The sequence below is a fragment of the Heterodontus francisci genome, chromosome 15 (assembly GCF_036365525.1).
Source record: "Heterodontus francisci isolate sHetFra1 chromosome 15, sHetFra1.hap1, whole genome shotgun sequence".
Classification (NCBI taxonomy): domain Eukaryota; kingdom Metazoa; phylum Chordata; class Chondrichthyes; order Heterodontiformes; family Heterodontidae; genus Heterodontus; species Heterodontus francisci.
The window spans coordinates 23,826,606-23,844,758 of NC_090385.1; the positions used below are offsets into that span (position 1 = coordinate 23,826,606).

At 46.3% G+C, this 18,153-nt stretch overlaps 1 protein-coding gene and 1 long non-coding RNA gene across 4 annotated transcripts in view; one reads left to right on the forward strand and one right to left on the reverse strand.

Annotated features, from left to right (window-relative positions):
• The window catches only part of LOC137377538 (uncharacterized), an 81,671-nt gene that overhangs the window by 57,903 nt on the left and 5,615 nt on the right, over window positions 1–18,153 (forward strand). The window lies entirely within an intron of this gene.
• The window catches only part of atg4a (autophagy related 4A, cysteine peptidase), a 70,293-nt gene that overhangs the window by 4,404 nt on the left and 47,736 nt on the right, over window positions 1–18,153 (reverse strand). The window lies entirely within an intron of this gene.

Here is an 18,153-nt window from a genome sequence, read left to right on the forward strand (position 1 = left end):
AAAGAAATAGATGTAAAGGAAAATGTGAAAAGCAGTAGAGTGCAAGCTTATGCAATCAGAAATCAGATATCAGGCATATTGAGCTCCAAACACATGCCTTTTTGACAACATAGGATTTAAAATCGTTAAATTTGATGATAACAGATGGAACTGTGTGGATGAATGTTCAATCCATTACATAGACAAATTCCCAGCGAGGAGGCCTCACGTGTAAAAGGGCTATTTTCCCACAGGAAGAGAGGGATAGGGAAATGCAAACAAAAAGAACAGTAAACCCCAAGCCAATCTCTGACCTCCCTGCCCTCATCTCAAAGCAGCATTAGTGGAGATCTGAACGCAGTTCATTTTCTTCATGACTGTGCTGGAAACGGGTGTAAGCCACTTTAATTTTTCTCATTTCTCTTTAAGGACTCCAGCAAATCTGTGGCATGTCCAAACAGGTCTCCCTATTGCTTAGAACTAGACGTGTAGCACATCTAACATGTGTAACAAGATGCTTCCTTCAGCCCACGTGAGAGAGCAAGCACCGAGCTGTGAAAAAGCATGTTGCTCATGAGGAGTTCCTAGTACCTGCTGTTAGCCTAACCACGAAGCACAACTGTGCCCATCAGTCATCTCATGATCATCTAGGTGACTATCCTCATTTGTGGAGCGAAGAAGAGGAGGAAAGCTGCATTTCTTGAAGTTAAAATTTCTCTAAGATGATCTGCCTAGCAATAGAAAATGAGAACTTACAATACTCTGTGGAAGATTCTGTACACAATACCTGAGCCAGATAGATTCACAGTACTCAAAGGAACTGTTGATCAACCAGCTGCCCTGTTTTACTAATAGGAACTGTAGTGATATATCTGTCACGGAGAACTGGAATTCTTCCCATTTGATTCCAGATAGTCCTACAAGTCAATGGCTTTACAGGTCGAGTGGTCATTGCCAGACAAATAATGGGAAACTTAGCAGCACTCTTCACTGGACCTTAAAGTTTTAATTCCATTCATTCATGCGCTGTAGACATTGTTGGCAAGGCCAACATTTACTGCCCATTCCGAATTGCCCTCGAGAAGGTGATGGTGAGCTACCTCTGGAACCACTGCAGTCCATGTGGTGTAGGTACACCCACAGTGTTGGCAGGAAGGGAGTTCCAGGATTTTGACCAGGCAACAATTAAGGAAAAGTGATATAGTTTCAAGTCAGGATGGTGTGTGACTTGGAGGAGAACCTGTAGGTGTTCCAATGTGCCTGCTGCCCTTGTTCTTCTAGTTGGTAGAGGCTTCAGGTTTGGAAAGTGCTGTTGAAGGAGCCTTGGCAGTGCATCTTGTAGATGGTATATACTGCTGCCACTGTGCATCGGTGGTGGAGGGAGTGAATGTTTAAGGTGGTGTATGGGGTGCCAATCAAGCCGGTTGCTTTCTCTTGGATGGTGTCAAGCTGCTTGAGTATTGTTGGAGTTGCACTCAGCCAGGCAAGTGGGGGATATTCCATCACACTCCTAACTTGTAGGTGGTGAGCAGTCTTTGGGGAGTCAGGAGGCGAGTTGCTCGTCGCAGAATTTCCAGTCTCCGACCTGCTCTGTAGCCACAGTATATCTGTTGCTGGTCCAGTTAAATTTTTGGTAACCCTCAGGATGTTGATAGTGGGGGATTCAGCAATGGTAATGCTGTTGAATGTCAAGGGGAGGTGGTTAGATTTTCTCTTGTTGGAGATGGTCATTGTCTGGCACTTGTGTGGCATGAATGTTGCTTGCCACTTATCAGCCAAAGTCTCAATGTTGTTCAGGTCCTGCTGCAAGCAGGCACAGACTGCTACATCATCTGAGGAGTTGTGAATGGAACTGAACACTGTGCAATCATCAGTGACCATTCCCACTTCTGACCTTATGATGTAGGGAATATCATTGATTGTTTGGCCAAGGATACTGCTCTGAGGAACTCCTGCAGTGATATCCTGGGGCTGAGATGACTGGCCTTCAACAATGACAGCCATCTTCCTTTCGTCATAAGAGTTATACAGCACAGAAACAGGCCCTTCGGCCCACTGTGTTCGTGCCGGCCATCAAGCCTATCTATTTTATTCCCATTTTCCGGCATTTGGCCCGTAGCCTTGTATACTATGACGTTTCAAGTGCTCATCTAAATACTTCTTAAATGTTATGAGGCTTCCTGCCTCTACCACCCCTTCACGCAGTGTGTTACAGATTCCAACCACCCTCTGGGTGAAAACTTTTTTCCTTAAATCCCCTCTAAACCTCCTGCCCCTTACCTTAAATCTGTGCCTCCTGGTTATTGACACCTCCACTAAGGGAAAACGTTTCTTCCCATCTACCCTATCTATACCCCTCATAATTTTGTGTACCTCAATCAGGTCCCCGCTCAGCCTTCTCTGCTCTAAGGAAAACTACCCTAGCCTATCCAGTCTCTCTTCATTGCTGAGACGCTCCAGCCCAGGTAACATCCTGGTGAATCTCCTCGTCACCCTCTCCAGTGCAATCACATCCTTCCTATAGTGTGGCGACCAGAACTGTGGACAGTACTTCAGCTGTGGCCTAACTAGCGTTTTGTGCAGCTCCATCATAACCTCCCTGCTCTTATATTCTATACCTCGGCTAATAAAGGCAAGTATCCCATATGCCTTCCTAACCACCTTATCTACCTGTGCTGCTGCCTTCAGTGATCTATGGACAGGTACACCAAGGTCCCTCTGACCTTCTGTACTTCCTAGGGTCCTACCATCCATTATATATACCCTTGACTTTTTAGTCCTCTCAAAATACATCACCTCGCATTTCTCAGGATTAAATTCCATTTGCCACTGCTCTGCCCATCTTACCAGCCCATTTATATTGTCCTGTAATCTAAGGCTTTCCTCCTCACTATTTACGACACCACCAATTTTCATGTCATCTGCAAACTTACTGATCATACCTCCTACATTCTTGTCTAAATCATTAATGTAAACTACAAACAGCAAGGGTCCCAGCACCGATCCCTGCAGTACACCACTGATCACAAGCTTCCAATCGCAAAAACAACACTCGACCATCACCCTCTGCCTCCTGCCACTAAGCGATTTTGGATCCAATTTGCCAAATTGCCCTGGATCCCACGGGCACTTAACTTCTTAACCAATCTCCCATGCGGGACCTTATCAAAAGCCTTACTGAAGTCCATAAAGACTACATCAACTGCTTTACCCTCATCTACACACCTAGTTACCTCCTCGAAAAATTCAATCAAATTGGTGTACTTGTCCATAGATCACTGAAGGCAGCAGCACAGGTAGATAAGGTGGTTAGGAAGGCATATGGGATACTTGTCTTTATTAGCCGAGGTATAGAATATAAGAGCAGGGAGGTTATGATGGAGCTGTACAAAACGCTAGTTAGGCCACAGCTGAAGTACTGTCCACAGTTCTGGTCGCCATGATCTCCCCCTGACAAAGCCTTGTTGACTATCCTTGATTAATCCCTGCCTCTCCAAGTGGAGATTAATCCTGTCCCTCAGAATTTTTTCCAATAGTTTCCCTACCACTGATGTTAGTCTCACTGGCCTGTAACTTCCTGGTTTATTCCTACTATCCTTCTTGAATAATGGTACCACATTCACTGTCCTTCAGTCCTCTGGCACTTCTCCTGTGGCCAGAGAGGATTTGAAAATTTGTGTCAGAGCCCCCTCTATCTCCTCCCTTACCTCGCATAGCAGCCTGGGATACATCTCATTTGGGCCTGGGGATTTATCCACTTTTAAGCCCGTTAAAACCGCTAATATCTGCTCCCTTTCAATGCTAATTTTTTCAAGTATATCACAATCCCCCTCCCTGATCTCTAGTCCTACATCATCCTTCTTCATAGTGAACACAGATGAAAAGTAATCATTTGAAACTTCACCTCCCTCCACACACAGATTGCCACTTTGGTCCTTAATGTGCCCTATTCTTTCCCTGGTTATCCTCTTCCCCTTAATATACTTATAAAACGCCTTGTGATTTTCCTTTATCTTGTCTGCCAGTGTTTTTTCTGCCCCCTCTTCACTCTCCTAATAACTTTTTTGTCAGTACTCCCCTACACTTTCTATACTCCTCTAGGGCCTCCGCTGTTTTCAGCGCTCTGAATCTGCCATAGGCCTCCTTTTTTTCCTTATCCAATTCTCTATATCCCTTTACATCCAGGGTTCCCTGGACTTACTGGTCCTACCCTTCACCTTTACCGGAACATGTGTGCCCTGAACTCTCATTATTTCCTTTTTGAATGACTCCCACTGGTCTGATGTAGACTTTCTTACAAGTAGCTGCTCCCAGTCCACTTTGGCCAGATCCTGTTTTATCATACTGAAATCTGCCTTTCCCCAATTCAGTACCTTTATTTGTCTGTCTTTGTCCTTTTCCATAACTACCTAAATCTTACAGAGTTATGGTCTCTATCCCCGAAATGCTCCCCCACTGACAATTCCACCACTTGTCATTCCCTAAGAGTAGGTCCAGTACTGCCCCTTCTCTTGTAGGGCTTTCTACATGCTGGCTCAAAAAGCTCTCTTGGATGCACTTTAAGAATTCTACCTCCTTTAAGCCTTTTGCACGAAGACTATCCCAGTTAAAACTTGGGAAGCTGATATCACCTACTATTATTACCCTATTATTTTTACACCTCTCTGAGATTTGCCTACATATCTGCTCCTCTATCTCTTCCTGACTGTTTGGAAGCCTGTAGTACACTCCCTGCAAAATGAGTGCCCCCTTTTTGTTTTTAAGTTCTACCCATATGGCCTCATTTGAGGAACCTTCTAAGATATCATCCCTCCTTACTGCAGTAATTGACTCCTTGATCAACAGTGCAATGGCACCTCATCTTTTACACCCCCCTTTGTCATGCCTGAAGATTCTATACCCTGGGATATTGAGCTGCCAGTCCTGCCCTTTCCTCAACCATGTCTCTGTGATAGCACTAAAACATATTCCCATGTGTTAATCAACGCCCTCAATTCATCTGCCTTACTTGTAAGACTCCTTGTGTTAAAATAGATGCAATCCAGCCTTGCGCTATTTGCTTGTGCCTTAACAGGTCTATATTTGCTCTGCCTTCCAGACTGACTTAATTTCTCTTCTATATTTGGCTGTGCATCACCCCCTACTGTACCTCCACTCTGTATCCCACCCCCCTGCCAAATTAGTTTCATCCCCCCCAACAGCACTAGCAAACCTCCCTGCAAGGATGTTGGTCCCATTCCGGTTCAGGTGCAAACCGTCCAACATGTACAGGTCCCACCTTTGCCAGGAACAGACCCAGTGATCCGGGAAACTAAACCCCTCCCTCCCGCACCATCTCTTCAGCCACGCATTCATCTGCTCTATCCTCCTATTGCTATATTCATTAGCACGTGGCACTGGGAGTAATCCAGAGATTACAACCTTTGAGGTCATGCTTTTTAATCTGCTACCTAGCTCCCTAAATTCTTGTTGCAGGTCCTCATCCCTCTTTCTACCTATGTTGTTGGTACCAATGTGAACCACGACTCTGACAATTCACCCTCCCCCTTCAGAATGTCCTGCAGACGTTCTGTGACATCCTTGACCCGAGCACCAGGGAGGGAACAGACCATCCTGGAGTCACATTTGCGGCCACAGAAACACCTATCTGTACCCCTGACGATAGAAACCCCTATCACTATAGCTCTCCCACTCTTTTTCCTACCCTCCTGTGCAGCTGAGCCACCCTTGGTGCCACAGACTTGGCTTTTGCTGCATTCCCCTGAGAAGCTAACTCCCCCTACAGTATCCAAAGCGGAATATCTGTTAGAGAGGGAGATGGACCCCGGGGACTCCTGCACTACCTGCCTAGTTCTTCTACTCTGCCTGGCAGTCACCCATTCCCTTTCTGCCTGAGCAGTCTTTACCTGCAGTGTGACTACCACCCTGTACATGCTATCCATGATGATCTCAGCCTCGTGGATGCTCCTCAGTGACCCCAACCAACACTCCAGATCCGAAATGCGGATTTCGAGCAGCTGCAACTGGAGACACTTCCTGCACATGTTCGCCCTGGACACTGGAAGTGTCCCTGAATTCCCACATTGCACAGGAGGAGCACTCCATGCTGCTGAGCTGCCCTGCCATGACTTATCCTTAATTTACTCAGAAATTAGAGATTATTTACACTAGGGACCTTGATTCTCTAAAAACAACACTAATTACTATATATATATATTTTAAAAAAGTAGGCCTTCCCTTTCTCTTTACTTTAGTTACTAACCCAGCTATTTACAGATACTCCCCAACAGCAGTTACTCACCAACCAATCACCTTGCAGCTTTCCTGTGATGTCACTGTTAGAATTTTTTTTTCCAAACTCAAACTCAGTCAGCACATGCCAACTCCTGAAGAGGTCCGACAGCTCTCCGCTCCTGAAGGTAAGTGAAGGCCCCGAATTTATCCGCTCCCGGTTCTAGGCGTTCCCACACATGGCGGCACAGTGGCGCAGTGGTTAGCACCGCAGCCTCACAGCTCCAGCAACCCGGGTTCAATTCTGGCTACTGCCTGTGTGGAGTTTGCAAGTTCTCCCTGTGTCTGCGTGGGTTTCCTCCGGGTGCTCCGGTTTCCTCCCACATGCCAAAGACTTGCAGGTTGGTAGGTAAATTGGCAATTACAAATTGCCCCTAGTATAGGTAGGTGGTAGGGAAATATAGGGACAGTTGGGGATGTGGTAGGGATATGGGATTAGTGTAGGATTAGTATAAATGGGTGGTTGATGGTCGGCACAGACTCAGTGAGCCGAAGGGCCTGTTTCAGTGCTGTATCTCTAAACTCTAAACAGGTCCGACAGCTCTCCGCTCCTGAAGGTATTGTGCGAGGTATGACTCCAACCCATGGAGATTTTATCCCCAATTCCCGTTAACTTTAATTTTACCAGGGTGCCTTGATGCTACACTTGGTCACATGCTGTCTTGATGTCAAAGGCAGTCACTCTCACCTCACCTCTGGAATTCAACTCTTTCGTCCATGTTTGGACTAAGGCTTTAATGAGGTCTGGAGCCAAGTGATCCTGGCAGAACCTGAACTAAACATCAGTGAGCATGTTATTGGTTAGTAAACGCCGCTTGTAATCACTGTTGACTGCATCTTCCATCACTTTGCTGATGGAAAGTAGACTGATAGAGCGGTAATTGGCCAGATTGGATTTCTCCTGCTTTTTGTGGACAGGACATACCTGGCCAATTTTCCACATTGTCAGGTAGATGTCAGTGTTGTAACCGTACTGGAACAGCTTGGCTTGGGGCACGGCTAGTTCTAGAGCACAAATCTTCAGCACTACATCCAGGATGTTGTCAGGGCCCATAGCCTTTACAGTATCCAGTGCGCTCAGCTGTTTCTTCATATCACATAGAGTGAATCAAGTGGGCTAAAGACTGGCCTCTGTGACATTGGGGACCTTAGGAGGAGACCGAGATGGAACTCAGCACTTCTGATTGCAAATGCTTCAGCCTTGTCTTTTGCACTGACTTACTGGATGCCCCCCACCATTGACGATGGGGATTTTTGTGGCGCCTCCTCCTCTCATTAGTTATTCAATTTGTCTGCCACCATTCATGACTGCCCTTGACATCAAGGCAGCATTTGACAGAGTATAGCATCAAGGAGCCCTAGCAAAACTGCAATCAATGGGAATCAGGGAAAAAACTCTCTGTTGGTTGGAGTTATACCTAGCACAAAGGAAGATGGCTGTGGTTGTTGGAAGTCAATCATCTCAGTCCCAGTACATTACTGCAGGAGTTCCTCAGGGTACTGTCCTAGGCCCAACCATCTTCAGCTGCTTCATCAATGACCTTCCCTCCAACATAAGGTCAGAAGTAGGGATGTTCGCTGATGATTGCACAATGATCAGCACCATTCACAACTCCTCAGATACTGAAGCAGCCCATGTCCATATGCAGCAAGACCTGGACAACATCCAGCCTTGGGCTGATATGTAGCAAGTATTATTAATGCCACACAAGTACCAGGAAAATACCATCTCAAACAAGAGAGAATCTAACCATCTCCCCTTGACATTCAATGGCATTACCATCGCTGAATTCCCCACTATCAACATCCTGGGGGCTTACCATTGACCAGAAACTGAACTGGACCAGCTACATAAATGCTGTGGCTAAAAGAGCAGGTCAGAGGCTGGGAATTCTGCAGCGAGTAACTCACATCCTGTCTCAATGCCTGTCCACCATCTACAAGGCACAGGTCAGGAATGTGATGGAATACTCTCCACTTGCCTGGATGGGTGCAGCTCCAACAACACTCATGAAGCACGACACCATCCAGGACACAGCAACCCGCTTGAGTGTAACCCCATGCACACCACCTTCAACATTCACTCCCTTCACCACCACGCACAGTGGCAGCAGTGTGCATCATATACAAGATGCACTGCAGCAACTCACCAAGGCTCCTTCGACAGCACCTTCCAAAGCCATGACCTCTACCACCTAGAAGGACAAGCGCAGCAGATGCATGGGAACACCCACCTGCAAGTTCCCCTCCACGCCACACACCATCCTGATTTGGAACTTTATCGCCATTCCTTCACTGTCACTGGGTCAAAATCCTGGAACTCCCTTCCTAACAGCATTGTTGACCTACACCCCAAGGACTGCAGCGGTTCAAGAAGGCAACTCACCACCACCTTCTCAAGGGCAATTAGGGATGGGCAACAAATGCTGGCCTGCCAGCGATGCCCACATCCCCTGAACGAATGAAAAAAAATGCTGGATGTGGCAGTACTGCAGAGCTTTGATCTGATCCCTTGGTTGCGGTATTGCTTAGTTCTGTCTATAGCATGCGGCTACCACTGTCCAGTATGTTTACAATCCCACATTGTGGCTTTACCAGATTGGTATCTCATTTCTAGGTAGCCTGTTGTTGCTCCTGGCATGCTCTCCTCCACTCCTCACTGAACCTGGGTTGGTCCTCTGGCTTGATGGCAATGATAGAGTGAGGTACATGCAGGGCCATGAAATAAGGATGAAATACGATGGTAGCCCATAGTGCCTCATGGATGGCCAGTTTTGAGCTGCTGGACTTGTTCTGAATCTATTCCATTCAGCACGATGGTAGTATCACACAACGCAATAGAGGATGTCCTCAGTGTGAAGATGGGAATTCGTCTCCACAAGGACTGCACGGTGGTCACTCCTACCAATATTGTCCTGGACAGATGCATCTGCAACACGCAGATTGTTGAGGACGAGATCAACTCAGCTTTTCCCTCATGTTGGTTCTCTCACCATCTGTCCTTCAGGACTTGGCCAGCTCGTCAGTAGTGGTACGACCAAGCTAGTCTTGGTGACAGACATTGAAATCCCTCACCCGAGAGCATTCTGAGCCCTTCCCACCCTCAATGCTTCTTCCAAATGGTGTTCAACATGGTGGAATACTGATTCATCAGCTGAGTGGGCGATAGGTAATAATCAGCTGGAGGTTTCCTTATCCATGTTTGACCCGATGCCATGAGATTTCACGTGGCCTGGAGTCAATGTTGAAGACTCCCAGGCCTACGTTCTCTTGAATGGTGATGGGCTTCTCCAATGATCAGACACATGGCTGAAAAAAGTCATTTTCTTGCCATTCTGTTTATAGCACTGATGTGGATCAAGGGAAAAAGGCAGTCAAAGTTTATCCTCAAAAATAGAACAAAATTAAAAAATACATATTCACTCTGTAGAACACAAAGTTTTCCCTTTAGAGATGTTCCCAGTCTGAATCTATCCCATTCAGCACGATGGTAGTGCCACACAACATGATAGAGGATGTCCTCAGTGTGAAGATGGGAATTCGTCTCCACAAGGACTATACGGTGGACACTCTTACCAATATTGTCCTGGACAGATGCATCTGCAACAGGCAGATTGTTGAGCTCAACTCGGCATTTTCCTCACCATCGGTCCTTCAGGACTCGGCCAGCTCGTCAGTAGTGGTACTACCAAGCCAGTCCTGGTGATAGACATTGAAGTCCCCCAGCCCGAGTTCATAACTGGGCTTTTTGAGTTTGTTTGGAGGAAGAAGGTAGGAACTAAACTTGCAGGAAGATGCTTCCCTAAGGATCCAGGCAGTATTTATTAAAATCAGTGGGCGAGTCAACCTGCACTGTTGCTTGCACTTCCTAGCAGCTAGTGCGCAGCAACGTTGGCAGGATGTAAACACTAGCGTTCCCCAAGGGTCAGCAGGGAAACGATATATAAAGAAAAGGATCTGGACTTGTGCAATGGGGAACAATGACCCCAAAAATAGGGAGCGTGATGAGAATTTTAATTAGGTAATTTAGGAAACATGATTTCCACTGGTCAGTGAGTTGATAAACGAGGGGGCTTATATTTGAGATCCTCATGATGGCATGCTAGGCCATTTCAGAGGGCAGTGAAGAGTCAACCACATTGCAGTGCATCTGGAGTCACATACAGACCAGACAGGGTAAGGGTGGCAGATTTCCTTCCCTAAAGAGCCAGATGCATTTTTAAGGCAATCCAGTAGTTTCATGGTCACCATTATTGATGCTAACTTCTTATTTCAGATTTATTTAATTAAGCGAATTTAAATTCCCCAGCTGCTGCAGTGGGATTTGAACTTATGTCTATGTTTGGAAATATTTTTACATAGACGACTGTTGGAACATACAGGGCGGGATCTTCTGGGTCCCACAGGGGTGGGTTTCAAGGCAGGACCAGGAGGAATTTCTGAGAAATATGTGGTGGTTAGTGGCCCAGTGCATTCCCGCCTCCAGGCAATCTTCCCAGAGGAGGGTCAGCACCTGCCCGGTAGCAGCGGATAGCCAATCTGCACAGTTAAGTGCCAATTTGTGGGCTGATTGGGCATGCCGCTGGGATCCTCCTGATGGCGGACAGCCCCCCTACCCCACTGAGGGCCATGCGCGACAGGTGCCTGGAGGTGGCTTGCTGGCAGCTGGCCCGAGGGACCCGCGAGGCCTCCTGTTTTAAGCCCTCCACCACAACTGCTGCCATCAGTAGGCCACCACTGCTGCTATTGACCTTCCTGTGGACACTCCCTTGTAGTACCTATCCTGCAGTGGCAGTGTCCACATTAATTGGCCGCCCCCAGGAAGATCTCCCAGATCCCGGAAATGGTCCCAACTCACACTCATAACCTAACAGCAGAAGATTCCACCCAAAATGCCCTGTCAGAAACAATCGTGGAAATAAAATCAATTTATTTTTCAAAGGGTATGAGGAAACAGAAGAGGAATGGGACTAACCGTTGAGCTCTGTTTAAGACAGTCCAACCACAATGGACCAAATGACCTCCTTCTGTACTATAGTGCTGGAGCAGGGAAGTTGTGTTAGACTTGTGTGGAATGCTGGTTTGGCCTCAGCTGCGATGCTGCATCCAGTTCTGGGTGCTGCGCTTTGGGAGGGATGTGGGGGCGTTGAGGAGGGTGCAGAGGAGATTCAAGAGAGTAGTTACATAGATAGATTGGAGAAGTTGGGACTGTCTTCCTTGAAGAGAAGGTTGAGAGGAGATTTGCTGGAGGTATTCAAAATCATGAGTGGTCTGGACAGAGTATATAGTGAGAAACTGTTCCCATTGGTGGAAGGGTCAACAACCAGAGGGCACATATTTAAGGTAATTGGCAAAAGAAGCAATAGTGACATGAGGAAAAACTTTCACACAGCGAGTGGTTAGGATTTGGAACGCACTGCCTGTGTGTGGTGGAGGCAGGTTCAATCGAAGCATTCAAGAGGGAATTGGATTATCAGAAAAAGAAGTATGTGCAGGGCTACGGGGAGAAGGCGGGGGAATGGCACTTGATCAATTGCTCCTTCAGAGAGCCAGCATAGACACAATAGGCTAAATGGCCTCCTTGTGTGCTGTAACCATTCTACAATTCTATGGACTATAAAATTCTATGATTCTATGAGCTAACAGTGCAGCACAACCTCTATTTCATGCCATATTTCCAAGTGTACACCAGGATGCCAAAAGCTGCTGCAGCTGCATCTTAACATTCTGGTCAATCTGTACTACTGTAAGAAGTTCACATAGAAAACCCTCTTTGGAAATACAATCATGACTTCATCCAATTGCCTGTAAAGCTCCTTCCCTAACAATTTCCCCAGGAACTCTGAACATTAGGCGATGAGAAATCTCTAACTTTCCTGTTTGGTGCACCAATATAAATTCTCCAGAACTTTCTATGTTATTAGCAACCATTAGGATCAATCTCATCAAATGTTTTCGTTACAGTCATCACCATCTGTATGCCATCTAGTGTTGAAATATTTTTGCTCATTGCATCACTATTTTGCCAGCAGATGGTGCTACTGCAATTTGTAAATTAAACAGTAATGATAATGGTTGACGGATGTTTTTGCGAATGGAAAGCAGTTTCCAGTGGCGTTCCACAGGGCTCATTGTTAGGTCGCTTGCAGTTTGTGCTATATATTAATGGTTTGGGCTTAAATGTGGGAGGCATGATTGGAAAATTTGCAGATGACACAACAATTGGCCGTGTAGTTGATAGTGAAGAGGATAGCTGTAGACTCCAGAATGATATCAATGGTTTGGTTGAGTGGGCAGAAACGTGACAAATGGAATTCAATCCGGAGAAGTGTGAGGCAATGCATTTGGGGAGGGCAAACAAAGCAAGGGAATACACAATAAACGGGAGGATATTGAGAGGGGTAGAAGAAGTGAGAGACCTTGGAGTGCACGTTCACAGGTCCCTGAAGGTGGCAGGATAGGTAAATAGAGTGGCGAAGACGGCATATGGAATGATCAGATTAGATTAGATTAGATTAGAGATACAGCACTGAAACAGGCCCTTCGGCCCACCGAGTCTGTGCCGAACATCAACCACCCATTTATACTAATCCTACACTAATCCCATATTCCTACCAAACATCCCCACCTGTCCCTATATTTCCCTACCACCTACCTATACTAGTGACAATTTATAATGGCCAATTTACCTATCAACCTGCAAGTCTTTTGGCTTGTGGGAGGAAACCGGAGCACCCAGAGAAAACCCACGCAGACACAGGGAGAACTTGCAAACTCCACACAGGCAGTACCAGGAATCGAACCCGGGTCCCTGGAGCTGTGAGGCTCCGGTGCTAACCACTGCGCCACTGTGCCGCCCTTCCTTTATTGGCCGAGGTATAGAATACAAAAGCAGAAATGTAATGCTGGAACCGTATAAAACGCCGGTTAGACCACAGCTGAAGTACTGCATACAGTACTGGTCAACCTATTACAGGAAGGACATAATTGCTCTGGAGAGAGTACAGAGGAGATTTACAAGAATGTTGCCAGGGCTTGAAAATTACAGCTATGAGGAAAGATTGGATTGGCTAGGGTTGTTTTCCTTAGAACTGAGGAGAGGCTGAGATGTGACTTAATTGAAGTGTACAAAATTATGAGGGCAATAGATACAGTAGACAGGAAGGACCTATTTCCCTGAGGGGAGAGGTCAATTACCGGGGGCACAGATTTTAGGTGATTGGTAGAAAGATTAGAGGGACATGAGGAAAAACCTTTCAACCAGAGGGAAGTGGGTGTCTGGAATTTGCTGCCTGGATCAGTGGTGGAGGCAGAAACCCTCAACTCATATAAAAAGGATCTGGAACTGCACCTGAAGTGCTGTAACTTGCAAGGCTACGGAACAAGTGCTGGAAAGTGGGATTAGATTGGGTAGCTAGTTTTTTACATCCTGCGCAGACATGATGGGCTGAATTGCCTCTTTCTGTGCCATAACTTTTTTATGGTTCTATGGTTTTTAATATTTATCCCTCAACCAAGACCATTTAAAAAAAAATAGATTAGCTGGTCATTATGTCATTGCCGTTTGTGGAGCCTTGTTCTGTGCAAATTGATTGCCACGTTTTCTACATTACAACAGTGCTTACACTTCAAAAGCACTTCAGTGGCTGTAAAGCACTTTGGAACATCCTAAGGTCATGAGATGCACTATGTAAATGCAAGTCTTTCTTTCTTTCTTTGCTTGAAGGGAAAAATGTACAGGGCTATGGGAAAAGAGGAGGGACATTGGACTAATTGAAGAGCTCTACCAAAGAGCTGCAGTAGGCATGGTAGGCCGATGGCCTCCTTCTGTGCTATATCATACTATGATTCTATAAACAAAAACATCGGAAGTAAAATAAGGAAGAACAGTCCATACAAATCATGAAGGGAAAAAGGTGAAGGGACTTACTGGGATGAATACAGGAACTTGCAGAAACATGTTATAACAGCAGTCAAAGGGGCAAATATAGACATGGAGGCAAAGGGTAGATGCAAATACAAAATCTAACTGAAAAATTGTTTCGGTGCTTTATCAGTAAGAGCAAAGCTAAAAGAGATGAAAACTTTAAAATATCAAACAGGACTAAAACAGGGAATGAACATAAGAACATTAATATTCTGAATGTCTACTTCCTCCAAGTATTCACAAAGGAGAACATGAGCAAATGCCCTCCCCAGGTAACAATAATCAAATTAGAATTAGATAAATTAAAATGAATGATTGATATAAATTAGATGGAAATCTTAGGCAGAATAAAAGGGCTTAAAACAAACTCTCCAGAGATTGAAGGTACTTACCCCAGAACACTGAAAGGGAAAGGGGAGGATTTAAGAGGCACCAGAGATCATGAAGCAGTCACCGAATACTGGAAAGGCACCGTTAAACAAGATAAATGCTAAAGTAATGTCAATTATCAAAAGGGATGGAAAAATCAATGCAGGCAACAAAAGGCTCATTAGCCTTACTTCAATATCATGCAAAGTAATGGAATAGATTATGAAGCCGAAACGTGAGGATCATCTGTACAACAGTAACATAGTAAACATCAGGCAACATAGATTGAGAAGGGGAAGCCTGACCAACATCCATGATTTTTTTGGAAAAAGTGACTGGAAACTAAAGGCCTGCTACCCGACCTGATGACGTGTCGGGTTCGGGTTGGGTCGCTCTTCTGGGTCCGGCTTTCGGGCTCGGGTCGGGTCCAGTCCAGGTTAGACGCACACAGCAAGAAGCGTTAAAAGTAAAAAACCTACCTGAGCTGGGAGTCCGGGGCTTCAAAGAGGGAAACGCTGAGTCTGCGCAGTGAGCGTCTCTATGACGTCATCACGCTCATGCTGCAGATTCGGAATCGCAAGGTAGGTAAAGGGACTATTCCGGTGGTCGGGTCGGGTCGGGCGCGGGAAAAAATGGAGGGACTCGGGCCAGGTCAAGCTCGGGTCCGATGTGGCTCTGTCGGGCTTGGGTGGGGTTTTTTTTCGTGACCTGAGCAGGCCTTAACTGGAAACCCCTACCATGTACCTGGAATTGCAAAAAACAATTGAGGAAGTTCTACATAAAAAGACTACTAGTTAAGCTGAAAGCTTTGACAATTGTGAACAAATCTTGTGAATTAATTAATTAAGTATACTGTTTTGGATACTGTTGGGGGAGATGGCCTATCAGGGGAAAATAGCAGCAGCCAGAGCAGTGGCACCACGGCTGGCACTGTTGTTCAGCAGGGAGGGACAAAGCGCAGAAGAGCAATAGTTATAGGGGACTCTGTAGTCAGGGGCACAGAAAGGCGCTTCTGTGGATGTGAAAGAGACTCCAGGATGGTATGTTGCCTCCCTGGTGCCAGGGTCAAGGATGTCTCTGAACGGACAGGGGGCATTCTGAAGGGGGAGGGTGAACAGCCAGAGGTTGTGGTACACATCGGTACCAATGACATAGGCAGGAAGAGTGACGAGGTCCTGCAGGGGGAGTTTAGGGAGTTAGGTAGAAAGTTAAAAGACAGGATCTCTAGGGTTGTAATCGCGGGATTACTCCCTGTGCCACGTGCCAGTGTGGCTAGAAATAGGAAGATAGTGCAGCTAAACACGTGGCTGAACAGCTGGTGTAGAAGGGAGGGTTTCAGATAGCTGGACAATTGGGATCTCTTCAGGGACAGATGGGACCTGTACAAGAAGGACGGGGTGCATCTAAACTGGAGGGGCACAAATATCCTGGCTGCAAGGTTTGCAAGCGTCACTCGAGAGGATTTAAACTAGTGTGGCAGGGGGGTGGAAACCAGAGCAGTAGGACAGCAAGTGAAATAAATGAGGGGGAACTAGTAAATAAGGCCAGGAAGACTAAGAGGAAGAGCAGGCAGGGAGATGTTGCTGAGCACAGCGGGACTGGTGGTCTGAAGTGCATTTGTTTTAATACGAAAAGTATAACAGGTAAGGCAGATGAACTTAGAGCTTGGATTAGTACTTGGAACTATGATGTTGTTGCTATTACAGAGACTTGGTTGAGGGAAGGACAGGATTGGCAGCTAAATGTTCCAGGATTTAGAAGCTTCAGGTGGGATAGAGAGGGATGTAAAAGGGGTGGAGGAGTTGCATTACTGGTTAAGGAGAATATCACAGCTGTACTGCGGGAGGACACCTCAGAGGGGTCATGCAGCGAGGCAATATGGGTGGAGCTCAGGAATAGGAAAGGTGCAGTCACGACGTTGGGGGTTTACTACAGGCCTCCCAACAGCCAGCGGGAGGTAGAGGAGCAGATATGTAGACAGATTTTGGAAAGATGTAAAGGTAACAGGGTTGTAGTGGTGGGTGATTTTAACTTCCCCTATATTGACTGGGACTCACTTAGTGTTAGGGGCTTCGATGGGGCAGCATTTGTAAGGAGCCACCAGGAGGGCTTCTTGAAACAATACGTAGATAGTCCAACTAGGGATGGGGCTGTACTGGACCTGGTATTGGGGAATGAGCCCGGTCAGGTGGTCGAAGTTTCAGCAGGGGAGCATTTCGGGAACAGTGACCATAATTCCATAAGTTTTAAGGTACTTGTGGATAAGGATAAGAGTAGTCCTCAGGTGAAGGTGCTAAATTGGGGGAAGGCTAATTAGAACATAGAACAGTACAGCACAGTACAGGCCCTTTGGCCCACGATGTTGTGCCGACCCTTTAACCGACTCTAAGATCAAACTACCTACATACCCTTCATTCTACTATCATCCATGTACCTATCCAAGAGTCGCTTAAATGTCCCGAATGTATCTGCTTCTACTACCATTGCTGGCAGTGCATTCCACGCACCCACCACTCTCTGTGTAAAGAACCTACCTCTGACATTTTCCCGAAACCTTCCTCCAATCACCTTAAAATTATGCCCCCTGATGATAGCCCTTTCCACCCTGGGAAAAAGTCTCTGGCTATCCACTCTATCTATGCCTCTCATCATCTTGTACACCTCTATCAAGTCACCTCTCATCCTTCTTCGCTCCAATGAGAAAAGCCCTAGCTCCCTCAACCTTTCTTCATAAGACATGCCCTCCAGTCCAGGCAGCATCCTGATAAATCTCCTCTGCACCCTCCCTAAAGCTTCCACTTCCTTCCTATAATGAGGCGACCAGAACTGAACACAATATTCCAAGTTTGGTCTAACCAGGGCTTTATAGAGCTGCAGCATAACCTCGTGGCTCTTAAACTCAATCCCCCTGTTTATAAAAGCCAACACACCATACGCCTTCTTAACAATCCTATCAACTTGGGTGGCAACTTTGAGGGATCTATGGACGTGGACCCCAAGATCCCTCTGTTCCTCCACACTGCCAAGAATCCTGTCTTTAAGCCTGTATTCTGCATTCAAATTCGACCTTCCAAAATGAATCACTTCACACTTTTCCAGGTTGAACTCCATCTGCTGCTTCTCAGCCCAGCTCTGCATCCTGTCAATGTCCCGTTGCAGCCTACAACAGCCCTCCACACTATCCACAACTCCAGCAACCTTTGTGTCATCGGCAAACTTACTAACCCAGCCTTCCACTTCCTCATCCAAGTCATTTATAAAAATCACAAAGAGCAGAGGTCCCAGAACAGATCCCTGTGGAACACCACTGGTCACCGAGCACCAGGCTGAATACTTTCCATCTTCTACCACCCTCTGTCTTCTATGGGTCAGCCAATTCTGTATCCAGACAGCCAAATTTCCCTGTATTCCATGCCTCCTTACTTTCTGAATGAGCCTACTATGGGGAACCTTATCAAACGCCTTGCTAAAATCCATATACACCACATCCACTGCTCTTCCTTCATCAATGTGTTTTGTCACATCCTCAAAGAATTCAATAAGGCTTGTGAGGCATGACCTGCCCCTCACAAAGCCATGCTGACTAT